A 25357-nucleotide genomic window follows, 5' to 3' on the forward strand; every position below is an offset into this window, starting at 1 on the left:
GTGCGCGAGGCAGAGCGCCTGCGATCCGGGGCAGGGCTGGTACCGGTGCAGAGAGAAGACCGCCTTCAGCCAGGTAAGGGCCTTCTCTCTCCGCATCCTCCACAGCCGAAAAGTAAGGTGCGCGGACCTCGGCTTTCCTCCGCACCGTCTTTCCCCCGCGATTTCAGTCAGGGGCGCGGGGAGCACGGGGGGAGTGAACCCCTTCCCCTCGAAAGAGGGAGTGGAGGAGCCGCTGGTTCTCTGCCCTTTCTTCACTTTTGGGTACTGCTCTGGGGTTGGAAGTAATTATATAGGGCTGAGCCTTTGCTGCCTGAGGGAGGAAGCTGATAGGAACTCCCTCTTCTTAAATCGGGAACACTCCTTTCCAACTATATATTTTTTGATGTGGTGGAAGGAGGTGGCAGTTCCTCTATATTCAAAGGAATATCCCAAGGAAATACTATTATGATAGTCAACTGCTCTTTCCCCCCTCTTTATTTTCAGCCATTCCCTCCCTCTTTGACTTTTCTGCCCTTCCATTCTGCCAGTTAAACTCTGCTTAAGACACTTATATCCTTCTGAGGTGTGTGGAGAGCATAGCAGTCCTTGCAGCCGGATGTATCATCCCCGAATGGCTATCGTGTCTGTATTGCTGGCACCTGTCACTAACGTACGTAGGTGTTAATATAAGGTAACTGGACACCCTGACGACACCTACTAAACTTGAAGTTGTAGGTGCTAGGAGCGAACCATCTGGCGCTAGTCCTTGCCTCCTTCTGGCGCTGACAACAACTGAGTTTAGCTGATCCTGGTGAGAGATATTTGAACTACTATTGTCTTCCACTTAATTCCAGCTTTCAAAAGCCTACCTAATCCAGATGGTCCTATCAACTTGACTCTTTTAGTCAAGGTACTTAGAGAGTTATCAGCCTTTAAGACGATGCCTCTGTAGGGGGTCGGGGTGTCTTCTTTTGAATGAAAGAGCCTTTCTTTTGCTCTTGATTTCAGTGGTTAAATAGAATACTTTCTATCTGCATAATTACTAATACTATTCACAAATAATAAATTCACAGTTTTAGGAACTGTGAAATAACACTTTCTTTTGAGGTTTGATGTATACACAAAAGAAGATGACCCTTAACAAGCATTTCTAAGTTCCTGTGGAGTTATAGCCTGGATGAAGGATGATCACGTTTTAAGTATACCTTCAAGAAGTTGCAGAGTTAGCAGGGGAGAAGGTTTTAAAGGAAAAAAATAAAGAAAGCTGTGCATGCATATATATTTCCTTGTTTTGCATCAATAGAAAAACACATAACATGGCAATATGTAATTACTTTAAAAACATTTTTTTTTACCATACATTTATTAAGTGCCTCTTGTTTTGTCAGTTCTACTGTGGTTTCAAAGTTCCAAATGGCCAACTATAAAAGAGCTTAAAATCAAATGGATTAGGCAGATCAGTGGCTATAATTTACAGTGCTGGTGAGGTCGATGCTGTACTATAGATCAGCCCAGAGTGCTGTGGGAGCGCGGAGAATAATGTTTGTTTGTTTGAATTCTGCCTTTTAGTTTCCCTTAAAAACAAAACAAAAAAGTAAACAACCACAATAGTAAAAACCTTTGAGTAATAGGGTTCTCTTCAGTTCATGAATTTGTATCACTCATATTTCTTACCTTGCATTCTGTCACCATTATGGCCTTTTCAAGATGGGCTTATGTCCTCTTGCTGGCACTGTAGCAGTTCAGTAAATAGTTGGTGGAGCTATTTTCACTGTTCTCTCATGAGCCTGGAAGTGTTGTTATCAGGTAGTTCCTGAACTGTAGAGCTACTGGGAAGAGAATAGAGTATTGGCAACATCAGTAAAGCAGCGCCATTTTGTAAAAATTGCTCCATTGTGTAACTTTGTTTAACTTGGTACATTCAAACTTTGTTCTAGACTCTGGTTAAAGGTGGGCCAGATTTCAACCTTCTAATAATTATAAGAAAAGAAAGCTTCAGAAGTGAAAGCAATTCTATTAACAGCATAACTTAGTAATAGAGGATACTTTTTTCTTGCTAAGCTGTCCTCAAAATGTCTTTCTTTTTTCTTTGGCAGCAGGGATAGGGTGGATAAATGGGTGGAGAAGGAAAGAGTCAGAAGTGTTTGAAGATTCTTTGTAGAGTCTTGATTATCTGAAGTCTGTAGCAGTCTTGAGTGCTCGTCATATAGCTGTAGGCTTTTAAAAATTGCCTACTGTGCGCCAGTGCCTTAATATACAGAGGATGAACATGACATAGTCCCTTCTCTGTGACTGTTTTTCATTTTTTAAGTAGGATTGTGCGTTAATAATACAGATGGTGGTTGTTTCATTTGGTAATTTGAGCCATGACACTTGTTGAACACGTTTCTTTGACATTGCTTACCTCTTTTCTTTATATTTACACTCTAGGAAAGTGATCTCCACCAAGAATTTTTAGAAATATATATTTGCATGTAATTTGGGTACCTATAATGATTACATTGTTTTCTTACAATGTTTTCAAGTACAGAAGTTCTTCAAAGACACACAGACAAAAAAGAAAGTTGAGAGTATGGGAGATCATTGGACAAGTTTGCCATAAAAGGCCTCCTAACCACAGATTGGGAGAATTTGTCATTATTTATATTGACCATGAAACTAGTTTTCAGGCATTCTTAATTCCATACACTCAGAAGTAGATGATCTTCATTTAGATTGGAATTGTACTCCTGCAGATAGAAAGGTGGGTAACTTGGTTCTGAAGTCAGGAATTTCCATAAGAAAAGACTGTTGGTTTTTTTTTTTTTTTAAGGTTGCTCTGGTCTTTCACTGTATTTTTTTGATAAGAAGTTAAAGTACTTTATTTTGGATTGTGTACAGTAATCTCTAGGTGACGTTAAATCACTTAACACAGACTCTCAAAGTTCTTTAGTAACAAATGAGTGGTTGTAAATTGAGTAGTTTCTACTTAATGATTGCAGAATTGAGAGTCTATGGTAAATGGTGCTCTTGGTAGGACCATACTGATATGTTTATTCTGTGGCTGGATGCAAAGTCCTTGAGCCTCAGTCAAGTTACTGTGCTAATAGAAGACCTCTTCTCATAAAAAGGACAAGGTTTGACCCAAAAGCAATTCATTATTCAGCATGTCAAATGATTTTTTAAAACTTGAAAACGTTTCTAGAGACTTCACATGTCCAGTTATAAGAAGTTAACATGATACCATGAAAATTTAATTATTTTTATTTTCTGTCAAAGAATTTCTTAACAATGCTACTCTGACACTAAGAACTTTCATATTTAGAAAAAAATGCAACTTTTTTTGTACTTCTGATAACAACTGTGGAGCTGTTTTTCTCTTATTTATCTTATAACAGAGCTTACTATTTAAAAATCTTACAATCTCTCAAACATGTTTTCTCTTGCATGCCAAAGTATTGCCAATTTTTGTTTCATTACCTATAGATCAGTAACCCAGATATGCTTTTACTTGGCTTTAGCTTTCTACAATTTTTTTTTTCTTCCATAAATTGAAATCAAGCAAATGGCCCAGGAGTTCTTTTCCTCATAGTCAGTTTTACTGAACAGGTAACACTTGCTCAGATTTAGCTTCCATCTCCAGTACTAGAGGAAATCTGTCTGCCTATACGTGGTCCCAGTGATTTCCCTCTAATGGCCCTGTCACTGTCCTCCTTACCGCGTGGCAACATTTGACCAAGAGGACAACTTTTCTGGTTCTTCCTTTCATTTGGCTTTTGATGTGACTCTACCTGGTTCTCCATCTTCTATTCGAACTTCCTCCCTTGGTCCTTCATTAACTCACAGTCTTTTTGCCCCTTAAATATGGGTGTTTGCCATGGCCCTGTCCAGAATCTTATTCTCATTATACTCTTTCCCTGTGCAATTTGATCTGCTTTAACACCTCCATCTGAGTGACTTGCAAATTTATCTTTAAAAAAACACACGCATTAAGCCCAGCTGGTGTGGCTCAGTGGTTGAGCGTGGACCTATGAACCAGGAGGTCACGGTTCAATTCCTGATCAGGGTTGCAGGCTCGATCCCCAGAGGGGGGCGTGCAGGAGGCAGCTGGTCAATGATTCTCTCTCTTCATTGATGTTTCTATCTCTTACTCCCTCTCCCTTCCTCTCTGAAATCAACAAAAATATATTTTAAAAACACACGTTAACAATATAATATATATATATAATTCTTGTTTTATTTTCACAAATACAACTATACATTCACATTTAGAAAATAAAAAGTACATATACTAATTATAAAAAAATTGGGACAAATTAATTATAAAGAAGATAAAATATTTTATCTGTTCCAGAGAGAACTATAATCTGATGTATTTCCTTTCAGTCTTTTTTTTCTTTGATGCACAAACATACACACACTCACAAACACACAGCTAATTGGGTTCATACTATTACAGTAGATACAGTTTTGTATCTGCTTTTTTATTTACATTATGTCATAGTTTTTTATGGCATGAAAATCATTTGAAAACAATTTTAGTGGATGTTTAATACTATATTGCATTGATGTTGCATAATTTAACTGTGCACTTGGGTGTTTTGATTGTTACATTATTAATAAGTGAAAAAATTTTAGAATAAGTTTATGCGTAAATCTTTGTACAAATCACTTATCATTTCCTTAGGTTAGATTCCCAGAAGTTGAATTACTGTGTCAAATGGCATGAAAATTTAAAAATACTAAACCTCCTGCCAAATTGCTTTTCATGAAGACTAGGCTAATTAACATTCTCACCTGCAGTGATTGTGAGTGCCCATCATATTGCATTCTTCATAACATTGAATATTATTTTTTAATCTTTACTAATTTGATAAGCAAGAGTTATTTAATTTGTATTTCTTTATTAGTGAGAGTGAACACTCTTCATACATTCATTTCAATTTCTTCTTCTGTGAATTGTAATTTGTTTAATTCATTCCCATTTTTATTTGGGCCTTAACATTATAATTATGTTGTTTTTCTGTCTGGGGTTCACTCATTTGTTTGGGGGAGAGAATATAGGTTTGTATTAAGCCAAATTGAATAAGTGGAATGACAAAGTAGAAGGTGTACAGGAGGTGTAAATTGTGGTGTTTTAAATGCCCATTGCTATGAGAAGCCAGAGCTTGTGATGGCTGAAGCAGCACTACAAACAGAAAGGGTACTGGCTGGAGTCAGGATTCCCAACTTAGTGTTGGAAACTATCCACTTAGGTTATCCGGAGTAAATCATTCATCCTCTCTGAGCTTCATCTGTAAAGTGAGAAGGTTGGGCTCTTGATCCCAAAGTCCGTACAACCTGGATGACTTTTGATCCTTGCTCACTGTATATTCTGAAATTATTTTATCTCCCATTCCTAATCTTCATCCATTTTAAATATACAGAACCTGAGGAAAGACTGGGTACAGCAAAGGCAGTTTTCACAGGGGTAACAAGGCTTAATGGAGCTGGTGGCAACTTAATGGTTTGCTCCCACTGGACAATAGAAGTTGCATAGATTGACACTTGGCAACTTGATAAAGTAAGTCTGAAAAGCCCTGCTGATCCATGCCACAAAGCACCATCATCTCTAGAGAATGTAAAGCAAGTCTTATGATAAAAGGTTTAAGTTGCTATGCCAAGTTATTTAACAACTTTCACTATTTCGTAGGGAAATTATTTTTAGTGTTTTTCTTTGTGATATATGTATAAGCTCTTCATTTTAAGAATATCAGTTCTTTTGTTTAACTAGATAATTGTCTTTTAATTTTATACATGATTTATTATTATTTATCTATAGATCTTTTTCTTTGGGATTTTTTTCTTGCTTTCATGTTTAAAAGTCTTTTGTCATCCAGAGGTGGATTAAGTATTCACTTCAATTTGCTTCTAATTTTTATGGTTTTACTTTTTATATTTAACTAGAGGCCCAGTGCAGGAAATCTGTGCACTGGTAGGGTCCCTAGCGGCTGCCAGCTGCTGGCCGGGGCCTCCCTACCTTTCCCCGGCTGGCCCCACCCCCTGGTCAAACTCCCAGACGAACTCCTGGTCAAGGGGACAATTTGCATATTATGCTTTTATTGTATAGGATTATATAGGATTTTTTAATTTTTCTTTTTTACTTTGGAATACCAAACCAGTATGTTTAGTGCCTTTGCATATCTCTGAGCTTCAGATCCATATTTCCAACTACCTGGTAGACCATGTGGGTAATCCTTATATACCAGGCACCTGCATCCACCTAGTTTCTCTAAGGAAAAAGCTTGAATTGTCTTGAACACTTCAGTCCTTTTCTCCTCCCACATTTAATCACTAACATTGGTTTATTCTACCCCCACAGTGATAATGCCTCAATGCCTCTTTCATCTTCTAATTCAGATTCCCCTTTTTTACTAAAGTTGCTGAGCATCTTTAGAGTTGGCTTCAGTTTTGCTTTTTCATTCATTAAAAAAAAAAAATAGAACACTGATTTTCAAAGTATGGTTTCCTCAACTACATGTTTCAGAATCACCTGGGGTGTTGGTTAAAGAGCTAGATTCCCAGGTCCTACAGAAATCTACAAATCAATATATCTGAGGGATGGAAGTACCTCAAGAGATTAATTCACACACTTAAGGGGAACCAGTGCCCAAGTCAAGTAAGTAAGTTTCTCTGCATGCCACTCAAGACCCTCACTCCCATGCCCTGGCAGCCTATTTTTCCCGGCTTATCTCCCACATCACTACCCACCCACCTGGCACTGTAGTTACACAATGATTCGTGGTTTCCTGGACCCACCCGGTCTTTTCCTGCCTCTGTGCCTTTGCTCATGCAGTTCCCACAGCCTTATGCTCCTCCCCCAACTCCTGCTAAAATCCTTTTCCTTAAGAGCTCAAATAAAATGCCAATTTAAAGAAAAAAAGCCTTTTCTAATTTCTCTTAGTTGAATCAGTGGCTTCCTGCTCAGTCTTCACTTAGCACTTTATGTTTACTTTTTTTTTTTTACCTTAATGCTGTCACTATTTATGAATTATTGCTTCCTTAAAAGATTATAAGCCTTCTAAGTGAGAACCTTGCCTCTTCATTTCATAGCTATTATTCATATAATAAACAATTAAATACACAGTACATGAAATATATCTCATCTTGCAAATATTATTATGTAACAATGTTCAGCTTAATATCACACTTAGAATAAAATTGAAATCTTAACCATTCATTGCTGGCTGTCTCGTGTTGCTCAGTGGTTGAATGTCAACCTATGAACCAGGAGGTCACGGTTTGATTCCCTGGTGAGGGCACATACCTGGATTTCGGGCTCTTTCCCCATTAGGGGGAAGACCCAATGATTCTTTCTGATCATTGATGTCTCTATCTTTCTCTCCCTCTCCCCTCCTCTCTGAAATCAATAAAAATATTTTTGAAATAACTTAACCATTGCTTATAAATCCTTATTCAATCCAGCTTTCATTCATCTCTATGATCACTCACTTCTCATTCACTCACTAGCCGTATTTTTCCTGCCTCGGGGCCTTTACCTCGGCCTGGAAAACGCTCCCATCTCTTCTCCTCACCTGGTTGGCTGCCTCTCTCCTCCCCATCATTCAGGTTTCACTCAAATGTTGTTTACTCAAAGAGGCCTTCCCTGACCACTATCTAAAACATCTCCTCCCTTCCCTACCACCACTCCAGTTACTCTTTGTCTTTCTTCACAGCATTAGTCACAGTATGTAATTGTCCTGCTTCCACAGTAGAATGGAAGCTACATGAGAGCAGAGACCTTGTCTGTCACTTTTAAGGTTGTATTTTTAACAAATCTGCTTGACACATGGTTAAGTGCTCAATAAATACTTGTTGAATGAATTAATAAGGCTTGAAGATAGACTTTTCACTATAACAATTCTTGTTTTGGTTCACAATCCAAAGCTTTGTTGTTGTTGTTTTAATGGACAACAGCTGAGGTAGTTCCCCATGAAGGTTCAAATCAGGTAGCAGTCTCTGAGGACTTCTGAAGGTAGCAGGACAAAGGTTTGGATATTGTGATAGGCAGGGCTCAGTTCCATCTGAGTGCAGGTTTTCCAAGGTGTTCCCAGGATCCAGGCCACTGTTTTACTACCTGTCAGCGTATCCTTCCAGTGTTATTACTGTTAGTCAGTACTATTTTTTTTTTTTACTTGATTTCAGAAAGGGGAAGGGAGAAGGAGAGAGATAGAAACATCAATGATGAAAGAGAATCATTGATTGGCTGCCTCCTGCATGCCCCCTTCTGGGATCGGGCTTGCAACCTGGGCATGAGCCCTTGACCATACTCAAACCTGGGACCCTTCAGTCCACAGGCTGACACTCAATCCACTGAGCCAAACCAGCTAGGGCCAATACTAGTCTTTTAACACTCATTACATTTTTAAATCAAGTATAGCAAAACTAGAATCCAATTGACTAGAATCTTCAAGCATCCAGAAGTTTTCTTCCGCTTTCCTTCTCTAGATGAAAAATAAGGAAGCCACAGAAAATCTTCAAGGAAAGTATATTTTCATTACACTTACTATACACCCTGAAATAGGAGAGTGTATTGATTGGAAGGACTGTCAACAACAATTTTAAACAAGGGTTTCTTGTTAACAACTAGTTGAGCCAGACAATGTAACTAATCAGTTCTAATATCTTCCTATTTCTCTTCATTGGGTAACCTTATTATTTAATTCCATTTTTTCTTGAAACTGAAGAAAAATTTTATTTAAAATAATAATAGCAATTTATGATCTTTCAAAATACTTTTACTTTTACCCTCTAATTTAATCCTCATAGTCATGTGAATTATTATCTGTTTTTTAGATGAAGAACCTGAGACCAAAAAAAAATTGATTCCCCATGCCAACTAAAAGATCCCTCAATAAATCTCTCCCAATAGCTTTTTTAAACAGCACCATAATTTTATGTAATTTTAGAAGGTAAACATTAAAAGTTAATTAAAAAACACTAACATTAATATGTTTGTAACCAATACTCATTAAGAAATAAGATCCATAGCATCAGTTAAGATGAGCAGAATTTTATCACTTCTGGTGGCTGTGTGATTTGGTAATTCTTTATGTGAACAGCTTCGGTTGTCCTTGTCCTTGATTAAAGCATTGTTCCGTGTTAGCTTCTCAGATTTTTTTCAGAAAGGAAAGATTAGAGAACTTACCTAGAGAAGAGTCACTTTTCAGTAAACCCGTTTTAATTCTCCTGCTTAAGGGATTGGTTAAATAGATCTGAGTTGGCTTTTCAGATTGAGCAAGACCTGAAAAAAACACACCATCTAAAATTTCAGATAAGAAGAATGGAAGCCAGGCCCTTCCTGGAAATGGCCAGGAGTGAAACTAAGAAGCCCTGTATTTGGAGAAATCTTGCTTAATTATTAAGGACAAAGGACTGTATAAGGAGGTATATCTTTAACGGAAGCAGCCTTCTTAAAATAATTGTTTATATTTCGTCTGCTTTGACATTGTGAAGAAGACTCCTTTCATTATCCACTTTGTCTTAATTAAGCATGTAATTGGCAAGACCTGTGAGCATATAGGCAGATATTCAATTATGTAGGTGGGCCTTTGTCAAGATATATGGCAACTGAGAACTAGCATAGTACTGTTTTTTATTTGTGTAACATATTTATTGAGCCCCTACACGGTTCCGGGCACTGACATTTGATGCACCTGATGATAAAGTATGGAATGGTACAAAGGTTAAAGGAGAAACAGGCTGTTCAGCGTAAACCTATGCTTTTGTGGCCTTGGTCAACTCTAAATTTCCACATTCTTTTTCCAATTAACTCTGCTTTTCTCTACTTTTCCCCTTAAGGGTTACTATCAAAATTATCTGTTTTTCTGCTTTCTGAAAAAGATTTTACTTACTATGTATGAAAAAATTACTCACTTGGATTATGTTGCCCTTACAATGAGTTAATTATCAACTGGGTGGAAGGGAAGGAGAACTAAGTGAATATATAACAAATTAGATTTGAGAGAGAGAGGTAGAATTAAACTTGGATTAGATCTAGTAATTTCTTAATTTAAAGGGAAAAAAAAGATATGATTCTTTATGACCTAAAATTTTTAAACCAAAGTCAGTTTTTAAACCCTGCAACTGGAGGTTATTCTTTTAACTATCTAAGTAAGATAAATGAAGATTACCATGGTGCTCTCCCTCCCGGGAGCTTGCTGGTGCCTCTCCCTGCTCTCTCCCTCTCCCCTGCCCCAGGCACATTACCATTAGCTTCCTCACTCCCAAGCTCCAAGGGCCCTCCCTTTACCTCTATAATTTGTTTCCTAAACCTATTTCTTCTAGGAATTACTTTTTCTACCTCTGTAATTTACCCAATAAATGTTCTCTTACGACAACAACAAAAAAGATTAGCACATTTTTGTAAAAAACTAATTTGGGTTTCAAAAGCACAAGAAGATACTCAAGTGAATGAATAAAGTAAGAGAAACCATGTAAGGTGATCGTTATATCATTTTCCACTTAAGAGTTTTTACAAAGGTGTTGAGAACACCTAAAATTTGGCCCTTACAAGGTATAATTTGACAGATTTAGATGTTTTGGTGCAGAGAAATGGTGTCAGGGTTTTGAGCAGATCTGGAGTTCCTGGTACTCACTACCAGTTTCTCAAAGTATTAGAGTTTTTGTCTCTTAAATTTCAGATTTAACAAAAATAAGTTGACCCTGAAATGCATTGTACAGTAGAACTTTATTCTCTGTGCTAGAGATCATTTTGTTTCCATGCCAGCCTCCTAAAAAATGAATAAGAGATAACATTTATTTAACCTCTCTAGATCTCAGTTTCTAGATATGTAAAATGGGACCATAATATTCTGAGTGTGAGGATTAATACCTTTATATATGCAAAACAATTAAAACAGTATCTGACGTATGGTAAATGTTCCATAAATGTTAGCTACTTTTATTATCACAGTTGTAATTATTAAGCACATATTTTAGCACTGAGCTAAAAGAACATTTTATTTTTAAAAAATATTTTGTATTGATTTCAGAGTGGAAAAGAGAGGGAGAGATGGAAACATCAATGATGAGAGGGAATCATTGATCAGCTGTTTCCTGCACACACCTCCCGACACACACAAACACACACACACACACACACACACACACACACACACACACACACACACACTGGGGATTGAGCCCGAAACTGGGCATGTGTCCTGACCGGGAACCACGATGCTCAACCACTGAGCCACATTGGCCGGGCTAAGAGAACATTTTAGAGATGATGAGGCTAAGGCTTTTTTCCTAATGTTACCTAATAAGTAAGTGGTAGGCCGGAGATGTAGGCCTGAGCTGAAAGGAACCTGGGCAGAGTTGGCCTAGATATGAAGCATTACCATTTCTAGTTTCCTTTTCTTTTTTGGAGTCTTTTTTGTGAGTTTATTTGAGCCAAACTGTCAAAGTTTCCAGGAAGCAAAATCTCAATGGATTGAGATAATGCTCCCACCATTTCTAGTTTTGAGATTCTTAGGACTGGCCCAGACTACCCTCAGGTTCTGGGAAGATGTTGTTAGCAGTAAGTTGTTAGAGCATGGACATTAGGATCTCTTAGACTGTTTCAAATGCTGGCTCTGACTCTTACTAGCTGTGTGACCTTGAGCAATCTATTTAACCTCTGAGCCTCGATTTCTCCTCCTGTAAAATGAGAACAATAATATTTGTTTCATGGTATCATAGGATTAAGTGAATAAGATCAGCTGGAATGAATCACCTTGCATAAGACATGTACTCAATAACTGATCCCCAGGCTTATGCTAAGGTGGCCCAAACTTTTGCTTGATTCTGACACAGTCCATCTGGGTGATTACGATCTGTATCTGCCTCCCTGCTCTGGCCTAATAACTCTGGGATCATGCCAAAACTAAACTCTCAGGTCTGTTTTTACATTGGAATGTAGAAGACCCTTTTCAGAAAAATTAGATGTGTTTGGACTCCACATGAGATATTCACATTCTAAATATAATCCTGATATTCAGAGAACCCTCCCTTCACACATACCCTCCCCTGCCCTCCCCCCACAACTGAGAGGCATTAGACTGGCGAGTTGAGGGTAGCAGCTGGAGCACAACCCCAAACAGTGATCTCAATGCCTGGATTGTCATTCGGTGTCAGTCAGACTTCTCAGAGGACTGTGCTCTAGCGGGAATGTTAATGAGCAGTCAAGGGGTAGATGTCCTACAAAAGGGAACTCTACAGAAACGAGGATCTCATCTGTATAGCCAAGCAACAATTCTATGTAGAAAGAATATTAATGAGATCTGGATAGGAATCAGACACCAGGAAAGGACAGCTGCTGTGAGAGGCAATTTGAATTGTACAATGAATTACACATGATATTCAGAAAGTCCTTGTGCAATTTTAAAAAGTAATTAAGTTGTAGAGATAATAAATAATTTATAATTGAAAAGTAAATGTATTGAGTGGCCAATACACATTTGAAAATATACTCAACCTCCCCCATGATTAAAGGAATAAAAACTAAAACAATCATGTATTATTTTTCCCACATCTAGCAGATTGGAAAAAATTAAAAATGTTTAATAATGCTTAATATTGACAAGGATGTAGTGAATTGCTTTCTCTTTTAGCTGATGGTTCAAGTATAAATTGATGCAAAAATATATATAAACAAAAGCAACTTTTTTGGAGAAACGTTTGGGAATGTCTATTAAAATTTTAATGCATAGGCCTTTTGAACTACAAATGCTGCTTCTAGGAATTTATGCCATAGATGCACATCTCCAAGTAGGCAATAGCAGAGGCATGTTCATTACAGCCTTCCTCTTAATAATGAAGAACCTAAAGCCACCTAAATATTCATTGACAGGGGCCTGGTTAAATAAGACTATTTTGGAGTGAAATAATAAGTGGTCCTGAAAGGTTGGAGTAGATCTGTATGTCCTGATGTTTGGAGATGTCCAAGGGGAAATAAATAATGAGTATAAAGCACATTAACATAAAACCATTGTAATTTTTTAAATGTGTGTTTGTGCATGATGTGTGTTAGCATCTCTGTGCCTGAGTTTTCTCATTTGTAAAATTAGCATTATAATAATATCCACCTCATGACTTATTGTGAAGATAAAATGAAATACAATATGTAGAATGTTTAGAACAGAGACTGACACATAGAGATATGTGTTTATTATTATTATTATTATTGTTATTATTATTACTACCACAAATAAGCAATATTAGGAAGCTTATATTCCAAACTGTGACAGAGGTTATCTTTGGGAAGTAGAATGGGCTTGGGGGAAGGGGTGGACAAGAGCAGGCAGACTTCTATTTCTTATTTCTTTTATTGATTTTTTTTTTATAGACAGAGGAAAGGAGAGGGAGAGAGAGAAAAACATCAATGAGAGAGAATCACCTATTAGCTGCCTCTTGCACACCCCCTACTGGGGATCAAGCTCGCATCTGGGGCATGTGCCCTGCCAGGTTATCAAACTGGCAACCTCTTGGTGCATGTGTCACCACTCCACCAACTGAGCCACACCTGTCAGACCAGATTCCTATTTCTTGTCTTTGTTTCTTTCTTTTTTTAATTCTAACCCGAGGATATTTTTCCATTGATTTTTAGAGAGTGGAAGAGAGAGGGAAAGACAGAGAGAAGTAGCGATGTGAGAGAAACACATCAATTGGTTGCCTCCTGCACGAGCCCCCGACCAGGGGTCAGGCCGGGGAGGAGCCTGCAGGCGAGGTACGTGCCCCTTGACCAGAATGGAACCTGGGACCCTTCGGTCCATCGGCTAATGCTCTATCCAAACCAGCTGGGGCCAAACCAGCTAGGGCCAGACTTGTATTTCTTATTGTTTATGATAAGCAGACCCACCTCTTGATCAATCACTCTGACCAAGGAAGTTACTGAAGGAAATGACAGCTCTGGTTTGGAGTGCTGGTTGAGACCTCTGGAGGAGGAGAGGTCCCCAAGGAAAGGAGGAGGGTGAAGGAAGGTGGGGCTGTGGGGAGAAAGGAGGGATGCTGGTGGATTCCACCTTGGCTGCTGAAACTCTTTTGAAAACCACTAACATAATTAAAGATTAAAAATTTTTATTGTGCAAGAACCTTATAAAGGCCCAACAATTATATCTGGACTTACCCTTTTTGCAATTTAATAACATTTTTACTAACACAGTGATTTATGTTTAATTTGACTTTTGAATTAAAACTACAAAAAGTAATTGCTTAAAGTGGCCAGAACAAACATTTAAAAAGAGGTAGTTTTTCTAATAATTATAAAATTAAAAATTTAATGGTTTAAAGAGACCCATGTCATAATTTTTCAAGTTTCATCCAATACTGTGGCATGTATCAGTATTTCACTTCTTTTCTTTTCTTTTTTTTAAAAAATATATTTCTTTATTGATTTCAGAGAGGAAGGAAGAGGTAGAGAGAGATAGAAATATCAATGACGAGAGAGAATCATCAATTGGCTGTCTTCTGCACGCCCCCCACTGGGGATCGAGCCGGCAACCCGGGCATGTGCCCTTGGCCAGAATCAAACCTGGGACCCTTCAGTCCGCAGGCCGATGCTCTATTCACTGAGCCAAACTGGCTAGGGCAGTATTTCACTTCTTTTCATGGCCAAATAACATATGTACCTTTATATGGATAGACCATATTTTGTTTATCCACTAATCAGTTGATGAACATTTGGAATGTTTCCACTTTGGGATCATTGCGAATAATACTTTATGAACATCCTTGTACAAGTTTTTATATGGACATGTGTTTTTATTTCTCTTGAAGATACAACACCCCCACCACCACATATATCTAGGAGTGGAAATGTTGAGTCATTTGATAATTACATATTTAACGTTTTGAGGAAATGCCAACTATTTTCCAAAGCAACCGCACCACTTTACATTCCCATCAGCAGCATATGAGGGTTTCAGTTTCATCCTCACCAACACTTGTCAAGCAATATTTTTCTTTTCAAACAATAATTCTTAACCACATCCCACAATAAAAAAATTAACATTCTTACCCAGTTTATATACACACACACATAAACAAAAGCTTTATAAAAGAATACCTATAAAAAAAAAAGAATACCTATACTATGTGTGATGTTCTGACATTTTCTATTTTCATTCTATTCTTTTTCATTAACGCAAATAAACATGTTAGTTCTGTCCCACTGAACTGATTTCACAACTCACTAATTTTGTGACCTGCTACTAGAAAAACTCTAGGCTATTTTACTAGTATCCCTTTAATTTTACACAAAGAGGAAATTAAGGCACTGGGCAGTGGCAGCTCGTCCCAGGTTAACCCCCTGAACCTGTCTCCAAGGCCCCTTATTCTCTGACTTTCCAGTGAGCTAAGGCAGTCCAGCCTAGGCTCCCCTGTTGCTTCTTCTGTGCCCTTCTATGCCCTAAGTGCGTTTTTGCTTTGGTCAAATAAATTATTGCTTACTTTCACACACACACACACACACACACACACACACACACACAGATTGCCGGTTCGATTCCGGTCTGGGCACATGCCCACGTCACTGATCAATGTTTCTCTCTCTCTCTCTCTCTCTCTCTCTCTCTCTCTCTCTCTCTCTCTCTCTCTCTCTCTCTCTCTCTCTCTCTCTCAATCACTCTCACTTCCCCCCTTCCCTCTCCCTTTAAAATCAGTAATAATAAAAATCTTTTATTTCAGTGTTTTTCAATGTGTGATGGGTATACCTACAATCACTTCAAAGTTCTTGTTAAAATGTGGTCTACCTAGGCCCTACTCCAGACCAAATGAATTAGAATTGTGGGATGAGACCTGGAAGTCAGTATGTTAAACTTCCTAGGTGATTCTTATATACACTCAAGGTTGTGACCTACTGAATTAATTTTCCTTTTATTTCTCACATTAGCTCCTTTTTTGGGTTCTAGAATTATTATTTGGCCTTGTTACCTGAAAAGCCAATAGTTATTTGAAAGAATTAGCATTTGTAAGAAAATACCTGAATTGCACTGGCTGGAGTTGCTAAGTGGTTAGAGCCTTAGCCCCTGCACCAAAGGGTCTAGAGTTTGATTCCTGGTCAAGGGCAAATACCTGGGTTTTGGGTTCGTTTCCTGCTCCTAGTTGGAGTGCATGTGAGAGGCAACCAGTCAATGTGTCTCTCTCACATTGATGTTTCTCTCTCTCTCTCTCTCTCAAAATCAATAAAAGTACATATGTTCGACCACGTGGCTCAGTGGTTAAGTGTCAACCTGTGAACCAGGAGGTCATGGTTTGATTCCCAGTCAGGGCACGTGTTTGGATTGCGGGCTCAATCCCCAATAAGGGGCGTGCAGGAGGCAGCGGATCAATTATTCTCACTCATCATTGATGTTTCTATCTCTCCCTCTCTCTTCCTCTCTGAAATCAATAAAAATATACTTACTTATTTTTAAGTATATTTTATAGATTTCAGAGAGAAAGGGAGAGGTAAAAATGTATTTATTTTAAAATATATTTTTATATATTTCAGAGAGAAAGGGAGAGATAGAAACATCAATGATGAGTGAGTACTAGATCTATCCCCAACACTGATTACATTGTTGTTGTTGTTTTTTTATTAATCCTCATCTGAAGACATGCTTATAGAGAGAAAAGGGGAAAGAGAAAAAGAGAGAAACATTGATGTGAGAGAGAAACATTGACTGGTTGCCTTCCATATTCGCCCTGACCAGGGATCTAACCCACAACCTAAGTATGTGCCCTGACCTGAATTGAACCGGCAATCTTTTGGTATACAGGGCGACGTTCAACCAACTGAGCTACTCTGGCTGGTCCACATTGTATCTTTTTGGTGCATGGGACAATGCTCAACCAACAGAGCCACACCAGTCAGGGCTAGATCTAACATTTTAGGAACTTAAGACAAACCTCCTAGAGCAGGCTCGAGGGGTCAGGGAAAGCATATGGAGGAAAGTGTCATCTAAGCTGGGACCTGTAGCGTAAGACCATGGAGGAGGATGTAAGGAGAAAGGCCAGGGTTCAAGAGAGATAAGTTGTGTGTGCATAAAGATATGAGAAAAAGTGTATACAAAGTCCACACGTCAAAAAATAAAAGAGTTGTGTGAAAGAGTACTTACTGATTAATAATAATGATGATAATATTAAAGATTTATTGAGCATTTATTAAGTGCTAGGAGTATAGTACATACTTGACATTTATTAACTTGTGTGTTTTTTTTAATATATATTTTTACTGATTTCAGAGAGGAAGTTCCTTGCCACGACTGGGCAAGCAACTTCTTTTAATTCTCCAAACAATATTATGAGGTAGGTTCTTTCCCCCCAATTTAGAGAGTAGGAAACAGAGACAGAGTGTAATAACTTGCCCAAGATCACACAACTAGTGAGTGGTATGAGATTTGAACAGCTAGATTTAAACTCCAAGGCCTATCCTCTTAGCCTCTATGCCATTCTCTCTGCACTGTGTCACGTGGTAGACATTATATATAGAACTTTTGATAAGCCAAGGTAGTTGATGGTACATTTCTCAGGGAAGTGAATTAATTGCCTATGGTCAGCAGAATTGGAAAAAGGCAGAAAAAGAACCTGTAAGTCCTCTTTTTAACTTCAGACATTGTACACATTTTGTTATATCATACTGTCTTTTATGTTATATTGTTTTGTTTGATATAAGCAAAAATACATATGCCATCTCATCTTTTGAGAAAAATTATTTGTGGATAAATAAACTTACTTTGAGGGGTAGAAGTAAAGGAGGAGGATACATGTGATTCGGGCTGTGTTATGTTGTGTCTTCATGGGACATAGGAAACTATCCAGCATGCAATGGAAATTCTAGGACTGGAAGTCAGGAAAGTTAGGACTTAAGATACAGTTTTGGGAATCATCTGGTGTAAGTGACCTTTGATGACTTGGAGAGTGGCTGAGCTCACCCGCAGAAAGGAGAGAAACTGACACTTGACTAAGGCCTAGGAATAGGGGTGAGTGGAGGGCCAGAATGGTTTGAAAGATAGGAAAGGAATCAGAAGAGTTCCATTTAAGAAAAAAAAAACAAGGGAAAATAAAATTTCAAAAATGAGGAACTAATTAACAATTCAAATGGCAACAGAAAATGATAAAAACTGAGATAATGGTCCTTGGATTTGAGTTAAGAGATCTTCAGGAGAACGTCAGTAGGATGGTAGGAGTAAAAGCCAGAGCCAAGTGGGCAGAGGGATGAATAGAAGATGAGGAAGTGGAAACAGTGAGTATCTGGAGACTAAGGTTTGGCTGTGTTGGTAGGAGTAAGGTGAGGAGGTAGTTTGAGCAGGGGGGAAAGCTTAAGAGAAAAAGGGGTTATTTATTTAATCCATATATACAAATTTCAAATATGTATACACACATATCAGAAATGTGAGCATGATTTTAGGGCAAAGTCAGAGATGGAGATGAGACGAGGTTCTGGGAAGATAGAAGGGAAAGATCAGGGGCTCAGGTGGATTGTCCTAACGCTTATTTTTCTCCTGACATATAGGCAAGATAGGGGGAAAGAGGATTCTACCCGAGTGAACTCTTTTTTGCTTCTTCTTTTATCTTTGGAGTGGTAAAGTGTGAATCACTACAGATGAATGTTTGTAAGAGCCAGGTGAAAGTTGCTCTCTTTCTTTGGTGAGCAGTTTCCAGAAGTGATATTGCTTCTCATTTATATAATCTGTTCTTCATTATTCTTGCTCTAAATCTTAGTGTTTTTTAAGAACAAATATCCTTAGAAGGAGAGAAAAATGTTATTAAAGTGAATTTGCCTTGATGGAAACATCTATGTCCTTGTTGAGCCCTGGGAATTTGGTCATTGTTATAATTTTCCTATTGTCTGGGATACATGTTTCTACAGAGGCCTGGCTTAAGGTCTTCCAAGAACAGTAGCAGTGATTATCCTAACATACCTACAGACTTGTCTGTCACCATGTTCCTGGATAATAGAGCAGGGAGCCTTTTATGTATAGTATTTAAAGTTTTTAATGGTCCCATTTTTTTTATATATATCACTTGAGTTTATCTCAGAGTTTAAATAAACTAAAATTACTAATCCACGGTTCTGAAAAAATGATATGTCCTTTCTTGACAATTAGTTTTGGACTGCATAATCATTTTTTTGTACTGATAGTGTTTTGGGTAAAATTTAAATCTTCATGCAATTTTATTCAAGACAAATTTATAGAGTTCCTTTTATTTATAAAGCAATATACTAGATACTAGGAGAGAAAGAGTTCCCTTGACCTCAAGAATCTTTCTTGATAAAAAAGATTGATAAAATTACAAGGCAAAGGAAATGACCTATGCTGATTGGGAATAGGTCAGGAGCAGTTCAGGAAAGGTTTTGCGAGAGGTAGTCTCTCACTTGAGTCTTGAAAGGCAAATAGATTGAGGAAGGGGTAGCATTCCAGCTGGAATGGAAAAAAAACAAAAACAATGTATTAAGGGAGTAGATAACGGTAATGGCATAATTTTGGAATTCTAGATTTCTTTTTATGTCAAAATTCTATGGAGATAGGCTTCTCACTATCAGAGAAAGAAGTTACAAATAAATAAAAGGGAATATGTACTGGAATGAACCTTGTGGTGCTAGATTGGAGTCAAAAGTATCACTATAAATTTATAGTTTAAAAATATGTATACAGACAAGTAGCTATAGAAATATAGATATGTATAGATACATAGGTTAATATACTTACATGTTTCCTGGTTCTGTCCCCTAGAAGCAGTGACATATCAGTAGTAATGAAAACACCAGTACCCAGATCTTGGTTTTTCCAACAAAAGGAATCAGGCACTTTTGAGAAGTTGTTGATTCCAGGGCCGGGGCAGGGCAAATACAAGATAAGTCTGGAACATCTTATAGTGCTGGAAAGTGAGGAAATGCTCAAACAATAAAAAAATAAAATAAATTGGTAGTATGTTGAAAGGACACCAGGGCCAAGCTGAAAGAGCTCCAAATGGCCAAAGGTGGAACAATTTGAGCAACAAAATAATTCAGGGAACAAAGTCTGTAGTTTAGTTAATAGTATTGTACCAATGTTTATTTTTTACTTTTGATAATTATATTGTGGTAATGTAAGGTAAAGCTAGGTGAAAACTATATGGGAACTCCCGAGGATATTTTTCCATTGCTTTTCAGAGAGAGTGGAAGAAAGGGAGGGAGTGAAGGGGAGAGAAAGGAAGAGAGAGAGAGAGAGAGAGAGAGAGAGAGAGAGAGAGAGAGAGAGAGAGAGAGAGAGAGATGTGAGAGAGACACATTGACTGGTTGCCCCCCACATGCACCAACCTGCCCCAGAGTACTTGCCCTTGACTAGTAATCGAACCCATGATCCTTTGGTGCAAGGGCCAATGCTCTAACCATTGAGAACACTGCCAGGCTATATGAGAACTTTTTAAAAAATATGTTTTTTTATTGCCCTAGCTGGTTTGGCTCAATGGATAGAGCATTGGCCCACGGACTGAAGAGTCCTGAGTTTGATTGTGGTCAAGGACACGTACCTCAGTTGCAGGCTCCATCCCCCTTGTGGGGTCCATGTGGGAAACAACCAATCTGTGTGTCTCTCTCACATTGATTTTTCTCTGTCTCTGTCTCTTCCACTCTCTCTGAAAATCAATGGAAAAATATCCTCAGGTGAGGATTAACAACAACAAAATAATAAAATAAATATATTTTTTATTGATTTCAGAGAGCAAGGAAGAGGGGGAGAGAGATAGAAACATCAATGATGAGAGTGAATCATCGATCAGCTGCCTCCTGTATGCAGGGATATACCCTGACCAGGACTCAAACTGTGACCTCCTGGTTCATATGTCCACACTCAACCACTGAGCAACACTGTCCAGGCTATCTGGGAACTTTTGTACTATCTTTGTAACTCTGAAAATCTAAAATTATTTCAAAATAAAATGTTTTAAAAAAGCTATTAGCTTCTAAAATTTTTTTTCAAGTATGTGAATTTAATCACTACTTTTTATACAAAAATATAGCCTTAGAAATAAATGTAGTTTATATTCTGGAAATAAAAAACAAAACATTATGTGGGCATATATTTCACATTGCTTTTGTTTAAAATTTCCCTTTGTACCTTCAAGATTGTTAATTGTTTTTTTCCTTTTAACTAGTTGCTCCCATTTATCTGTTGACATCTAAACTGAAGAGTTTTTGGTTAATAACAAAACCAAACTTTAAAACTCTGCAATCTAAAAAACAAAAAACATTCTACAATCTATTTCTAAAAATATAACATTTTCTCTGAACAAGTGAGTTTGTTGTACCATTGACCCTTGAACAATGCAGGCAAGGGTGAGGGAGCTGACCCCCATGCAGTCAAAAATCTGTGTAGTCAGGCTGGTGTGGTTCAGTTGATTGAGTGTTGTCCCGTGCACCAGGAGGTCACCAGTTGCGTTTCCGGTTAGGGTACATGCCCAGATTGTGGGCTCGATCCCCAGTAGGGGATGTGTAGGTGGCAGCCCACAGATGTTTCTATCTCTCTCTCCTTTCCCTTCCTATCTCTGAAATAAAAATAAATAAAAAAATTTGCCCTGGTTGGTGTGGCTCAGTTGGTTGGGTGTCATCCCGGTCAGAGAAGGGTTGCCAATTCAATTCCCAGTCAGGGTACATGTCCAGGTTGTGGGCATGCAAGAGGCAACTAATCAATGTTTCACTCTCACATGAATGGATCTCTCTTTTTTCCTTTCCCTTCCTCTCTCTCTAAAAATCAGTAAAAAAAAAAAAAAAATTTTTTTTAAGTCTGAATAACTTTGGACTCTTGGACTTCCCTAAAACTTGATTATTGTTAACCTGAAGTCTTACCAATAACATAAACTGTCAATTAACACATACTTAGTATGTTATATGTATTATCCTATCTAATAAAAGAGTAATATGCAAATTGACCATCACTCCAACACACTAGATGGCTGCCCCCATGTGGTCAAAGATGGCTGCACCTATGTGGTGCACAAGATGGCCACCACAAGATGGCCAGCAGGGGAGGGCAGTTATGGGCAATCAGGCTGGCAGGGGAGCAGTTAGGCATCAATCAGGCTGGCAGGGGAGTGGTTAGGGGGTGATCAGGCTGGCAGGCAGGTGAGCAGTTGGGAGCCAGCAGTCCTGGATTGTGAGAGGGATGTCCCAGATTGGAGGGGGTGTAGGCTGGGCTGAGGGACACACCCCCCCCATGCACAAATTTCATGCACCGGGCCTCTAGTATACTATATTCTTACAATACAGTAAGCTAGAGGAAAAAATGTTATTAAGAATATCATAAAGAAGAGAAAATGTTAATGGAATTTATTTTTTAAAAAATCTGCATGTAAGTGGACCCCCACAGTTCAAACCCATATTGTTCAAAGGTCCACTGTACTTTGCTCTCTTTAATTTTTCAAGGCTATATTCAGGCAACTATGCCTCTTGCACAGTAGCCATCTCAGGAGAGAGAGATAGACACACAGAGAGAGAGGACTTAGATTTGGCTTATAAGAACAGGATTCAGGAATTTATTAGTGGCGGCTCATTTGCTTTTGTCCCAGCCTGGTTCCTGGGAGCCAATTCATTAGGTTAGGTAAGCCTATATCAGAGTAGGTTTCCTGGAGCAGCTAGAGACCTCACCCTAAGCAATAGCTTGAGGAAGCTGATACCTGGGGCCAAATATCCCAGTGAGTCATTGCCCAACCCTTAAACTTTCAAGGACCTTTGTTCAGAGATCTTTATTTCCAGGCTCCAGCTCACCTGTAGAATGTTTAGCTATTCTATAACAAAAAAAAAGAAGAACTTGAACTGAGAATTAGAACTCTGGCTCTCTTGCCCTAACTGGCCTGGCTCAGTGGATAGAGCGTCAGCCTGCGGACTGAAGGGTCCCAGGTTCGATTCCGGTCAAGGGCATGTACCTTGGTTGCGGGCACATCCCCAGTGGGGGTGTGCAGGAGGCAGCTGATGGATGTTTCTCTCTCATCGATGTTTCTAACTCTCTATCCCTCTCCCTTCCTCTCTGTAAAAAATCAATAAAATATATATTTAAAAAAAAAAAAAAAAGAACTCTGGCTCTTATACTAACTACCTGGTGAGTTTGGGAAATTATTGGACCTTTATGTGGTTTAATTCCCTTACTGTAAAAAAAAAGGGGGGGGGGAATTTGATTACTGATTTCTAAACTGCTCTCTTGTAAAATTCTGCACATGTATCTAAAGTTGAAGACATCTTCCTTCATAGCAAATGATTCCCCTTGCTATGTATCCCCTTTTTATTTGATATGCCATTGTCCTTATAGTCTCTGAGGCTAAAATCTTAGTTATTTTTGTTACATCTGTTTCCTTTAACTCTTGCACACAACTGTCAACCATTCCAGCAGTTCTTTGTTCACAGTCAAAGTGGTAATAGAATGCATATGACCTTAGAGGTTGGGTTTGGAGTCTTGTTCACATACAGAATGTCCAAACCTGCAGAGAATTTTTATAGAGTTTATTTGAGCCAAATTGACGACAATGCTGGGAAACGAAATCTCAAATACTTCAGAGAACAGTTTCGCAGTTTCCTTTTTTTTTTCTCTTCAAATTCCAACTTCTATGCAAACTTTTATTATTGAAATTGAAGTTTCTTTTATGCATTTGAAATTAAGGAGGGAGTGTAAGAAAGATTACATGAAGATGGAAGAAAGCTAAGTGGGGATTGGTTTACAGGTTAGTTAAGATTATATGCTTTCTTGAGGGTGGTTACGCCTTGGAGGGGTATTACTTCTGGCATTTCAAAGGGGTACATGTGAACAATGAACAGGGTTTGCTTAAAAACCTTCCACTAAAGAAGTTATAGACCTGTCATATAATTACCCACCATGACCAGTCTAGTTAGGAATTTATGATCAGATCACCCTGTGAGGTTATTTTCCGAAGAACTCTTTTTTTGTCCACAGTCTGAAACACTAGATTCTGCCTGGGACATCATTGAGTGGCCAAATTATTATGATCTCTGAACACATAATAATCTGGCCACTCAGTATATGTGTGTGTGTGTGTGTGTGTGTGTGTGTGTGTGTGTGTGTGTGTGTGTATGTGTATATTAGAGGCCCGGTGCATGAATTTGTGCATGGGTGGGGTCCGGCCAGCCTGGCCAGGGGGAGAGGACATGGGCAGTTGGCCAGCCTGCCTGCTGGTCGAACTCCTAGTCAAGGGGACAATTAGCATATTAGCCTTTTATTATATAGGATATACACTGAGTGGCCAGATTATTATGCGTTCAGAGATCATAATAATCTGGCCACTCAGTGTATATTAGCTATGTGACCTTAGGCAAATTATTCCACCTCAATGAACCACATTTTTGAAAATGGAAATCATATTCTAGGGTTGTGAAAGGATTAGTTGAATTAGTAAGTGACTAATAAGTGATAGCTGCTGTTACTATTTGTTTTGTAACTTTATTTATTTATTTCCATCACCATTTATCCCCTGCTGCTGTTATTATTTGTATATGGCAGTGGAAAAAATATTCAAGGATATTGTAGCAGCCCAGACTGAATACCTTCTTCTGAGTGGGTCTTTCAGCTGTTGGTACATGTCTTTTTCACTCTTAGCAGGATTTCTGGAATTAAGGAAATTGTTCTAAAGTCTGAGAATAGGACCCTCATTTGAAAGTATGTGAGGGGAGATATCATACCGTTCTTTAATGTAAACCCATGAAAGCCAAGAACCGTACTTTCTGGCGTATAAGACGACTTTTTAACCCAGGAAAATCTTCCCAAAAGTCAGGGGTCTTATACGCCGGAAAATACGGTAGGTTAGAAAAATCTCTGACAATGTATATCAGATTGCTTAAAACCCCAATACCGTATTTTCCGGCGTATAAGACCCCCAACTTTTGAGATTTTCCTGGGTTAAAAAGTTGTCTTATACGCCAAAAAATACGGTAGTCACAACGGAGAGTATTTCACGTGGGCCCAAGTATCTCTGATAGAACAAATGATTATTTCTGATGCTTATCATTCTTGAAAGTTACTTGCCACTATATTCTCATTGAAAGATAGTTTGTATGAGTTTGCAGCTCGGGGTTCAGAGATTTTGCTACCCAATTTTCTACATTGGCTGAAAGATGGTTTTAATCATGATTCGTTACTTGTAGTGGAAAGAAAATTGACCTTGGAATCAAACAGAATATGGGTTTAATAGCTAAGTGATCATTATAAAGTTATTTAAATCTCTAAATCTCAGTTTCTTCATTATAAATATAAAATAATAAACCAATTTTGTAAAGTGGTTGTGAGAATTAAGTGAGATATGTATGTACTTCCCAAAAGTAGATATTTTAAAATGTTTATTTTCTTCCAAGAGTCTGATTTTTTAACCTTAGCCTTGAATTTTTAGCTTCCTGTTGTGTATCAGTAGTATT

General features: G+C 38.2%; 1 protein-coding gene across 2 annotated transcripts in view; it reads left to right on the forward strand.

The window, feature by feature from the left end:
• Positions 1-25357, forward strand: part of LIMA1 (LIM domain and actin binding 1) — an 88984-nt gene continuing 63627 nt past the window's right edge. Inside the window, exon 1 of one of the 2 annotated variants that reach the window (XM_008140669.3) lies at positions 1-73. The gene's annotated coding sequence lies outside the window, so the exon portion shown is untranslated. The remainder of the gene's footprint in view (positions 74-25357) is intronic. The other variant, XM_008140670.3, reaches the window with a different exon arrangement.

This window comes from Eptesicus fuscus, chromosome 7 (genome assembly GCF_027574615.1).
Source record: "Eptesicus fuscus isolate TK198812 chromosome 7, DD_ASM_mEF_20220401, whole genome shotgun sequence".
Classification (NCBI taxonomy): domain Eukaryota; kingdom Metazoa; phylum Chordata; class Mammalia; order Chiroptera; family Vespertilionidae; genus Eptesicus; species Eptesicus fuscus.